This window comes from Furipterus horrens, unplaced genomic scaffold (genome assembly GCF_987537825.1).
Source record: "Furipterus horrens unplaced genomic scaffold, mFurHor1.1.pri manual_scaffold_1, whole genome shotgun sequence".
Classification (NCBI taxonomy): domain Eukaryota; kingdom Metazoa; phylum Chordata; class Mammalia; order Chiroptera; family Furipteridae; genus Furipterus; species Furipterus horrens.
The window spans coordinates 16993608-16996978 of NW_028327171.1; the positions used below are offsets into that span (position 1 = coordinate 16993608).

The 3371-nt window shown below is 37.1% G+C and overlaps 1 non-coding gene across 1 annotated transcript; it reads left to right on the forward strand.

The window, feature by feature from the left end:
* The first annotated feature begins 881 nt into the window (after window positions 1-881).
* Window positions 882-985, forward strand: LOC150020718 (U6 spliceosomal RNA). The gene has a single exon (XR_016513529.1). It is a non-coding gene; the product is annotated as a U6 spliceosomal RNA (small nuclear RNA).
* Window positions 986-3371: the final 2386 nt, after the last annotated feature.

Sequence of the window (3371 nt, forward strand, 5' to 3'; positions counted from 1 at the left end):
CATAGGCCTTCCAGAGATAGGGAGAAGAGGTTAGAGATCTGAGACTTCAAAGAGGAAGAGGACGATTCATGAGGAGATGAGAAGAGAACACATTTGATAAACAAGTGCGTGCCATGCCATGCCAAGAAGTCTTTCTGATGTAAAAAGAAGTTATCTTTCTTGCTTGTACAGCCTCCCTTTCTAAATTATTTTAGGCAGCTAAAGAGGGAAGGTAAAGTGAAACATTCCTGAAGCTTTTGTTTCTTAAAAACAAACAGTCTGAAATCATCCTCATGACAATGAGATACATTTGGAATGGCAAGATTTTGCTCCCCTACATACCTAATGACTATACTAAGTCAGAGAGTGACAATATAGATTTACCATGTAGCAGAACATTGTGTTTGGACAAAATTGCTTTAAAGGAAAAGACTAATAAAACAACAACGAAAAGTAACTGAAAAAAAAATTTTATTGCCTTTGCATTTCCAAGACTTTTCTAAAATTCCCTGTTGTCACTAAACATTATTAGAAAATATACCTGTTTAGTAGACATATTGAATTTTCAAGAAATTGAATTACTAATAATAATTTAGTAAGTAGAGGGTTATTACCTCATACGAAGTAGCAAAATCCATTTACACAACTAAAATCCATTTAAAAGCCAACATTTTCTTTTAGCATATTGTTTATTACACAAACCTTCAATGGCAGTAAACTCACCTTTTATGAAATAAGTAATTTTTTTCTAACTTGATGGCTGCATGTAATAATGCCTAGAATTATTATTTTAAAGAGGAGAATCATTGGCCCTCTTCAGCCCACAGACCTCTCACATAGGCCTTGAACCATGGGGTGCATTGATTTCAGACAGTCTTCTATTTTTAAAAAATTATGGGTTGGCGTGTCATGTCAGTGCATATAGTAAAATAGGAATGAGCAAAGAAGACTAAAATGGCACCTGTGCAAAAGTGACACACAAATTTGTGAGGCATTCATATTTTTCATTTATAATAAAAATTAAAGAACCTAAGTTATTTTTTTAAAAGACTGAACTGAATGATGTCTAGTTAGGTTGAAACAAATGGCATATAAATAAAATTAAAATAATGTAATTCTACTAAAGTTAAAACTCACAAAAATGAAGTAACTTATAATTCTAAAAAAATCTTTCCTTGGTATACAGCCAAATGTTAATTTTTAACTAATGTATCTGCCTTTTTTTTTTTTTTTTACTTAGAACTCGGTTTATAAAAAGTAGCTTAAAAAAGCACTTTCATAATTCACAAAATATCCAGATTACCTACTTTGCATTAACCAAATCCATGATAGAATTGTTTAATTTTTAGTTTCATTTTGTCTGGGTAGACTTCATGCTGATATTGACATATGATGTAACTATAGCATTATTAACACTTTGCTTCAAATAAAAGTAAATCCAGGCTTATATAAGGAGAGATTTTATTTTTAAAAAACTAAGATAATAGGGAATACAGTCAGAGCTCAGCAGAAATCTGGAAGTGTCTCAAAATCAAACAGAAAAAAAAAATTTTTAAATGGAGAACGATAAGCAGAGCTTAGTAGAAACTTACAAGGGGAACTTGAAAGAGTCAGGGGAAGAGAGGTAAATAGTATAAGAAAAGCCACCTGAGAGGAAATGTGTTTCTTGGGTCAACTGATTTTGGGATAGCTGATAAGAGGGGCATATTCTGAATCTTTGTCCTTGCCCAAGACTGGGTACAAGCCAAAGTTCAGGGGTCTGTGGGAAAGAAAGAAGCCTGGATACAGGCTGGTCAAGGCAAAACAGGGAGTAAGAAATCGCTAATACCTGGCCAGGAGCTGTAACAGTATACCTGGTGTGCATAAATATAGAACTGATGGTCCATTATTTGACTTTGCTTGTAATAAGCTAACTCAGTGGGTTAGTATGTAGCTGTGGTATCAAAGAAAGATATTTGGTCTTTATCCTCCTTCCTGGCATCCGAAAACAGAATTCTTAAAAACCTTGGAATCCCCTGAGTGATAAGTGTGATAGTCCGCTGTTCCAATGAGGTCACTCTCTTTGAGCAGGACACTAGATAGCTTCAGGATGGGGGCTGCTTGATAGCAATGTCACACCTTAATTAGAAGTTCAGAATTTTCAGCCCGACCCCTAACTTTTGACGAGCTGGAAGGGCTAATGATCAAATTAATCATCAAGAGCCAATAAAATCACCATAGAAAAACGCTAAGAGATAGGATTCGGATTCGAGAGCTATCTAGGCAGAGTCTCTGGGAGGATGGTGTACCTGGAGAGCACATGGAGGCTCCATGTTCCCTCCTTCTTATACTTTGCTCTATGTGTGTCTTTTATTTTGCCTGTTCCTGAATTGTATCCTTTATAATAAACCAGAACATGTATGCAAAGTGTTCCTCTGAGTCCTGTGTGTTATTAACAATAAAAGGTTGGTAGATCTGTCTTTCAGAGAACTTGAGTCATTGGATACAAAAGAAAATGTAAAATAATAAAGAGCATGCCAAACATACAAACCCTAGGTTATAATAGTATGTAACAACTAAAATGAAAAAAAAAAAAAAAATGCTGAGTTAGACCTTGATGCCGGGAAGAACTCAGACTTCAGGCAGTCTAAGTTTCAGCCACTAACCTCAAAGACACCCAAAAGGAAAAACTGCACAAGTAACTCAAAAATCTCTGGTTACCAAGAAGGTAGTCAATGTTGGGGAGAGGCAAAACCAAGATTCAACTGAATCTGAGGGGGTATGTAGACACAGGATGTCTTGTTTTGTGCATCAGTATCATCAGCTTCCTGACTAATCTTCACTGAAATGGATTAAGAGTGATGACTTCACGGGCAATATCTTTGTAAAAGCTGCAGCGTGAAAGTGCAGTTTTGGGTTGATATAGGACCCACAGACAGCTCCTACGGAACAATGACAGGTGGCGACATATGATCTGAACACAGCAGGTTATGCTCAAGGAAAGAGCCAGCCTCGTGTGCTAAAGAGACACTACAATCCGCGCTGTTTACCCTGAGAAGGGGGCTGTCCAGCTCCCCCTTAAAAGCCAAGTGGAAGACCCCAGATGAAGCAGCTGATGTGCCTCACCTGCAAGCCCTGTGGGACTAGTTTTATGATAATCTGACTATTCATCCACGGAATATGCCTGTTGCCCATGTCGTGGTAAATTTTATGATTAATATGACGCCTTTTCCAAGGGCACCCCGTGTAACCTTATTGCTATAAAACTGAGCAGAAGTTCAGAAGCCTTATTTAATTTGCTGTCTCAGCTTCCTCACAGGCCTCACAGAAGCTGGAAAAATATTAGGTTAATTAACAAGAGGCAAAGGGAAGAGTCAGGGCACTTGTTCTGTCCATGTGGAAATCTTTAGGTA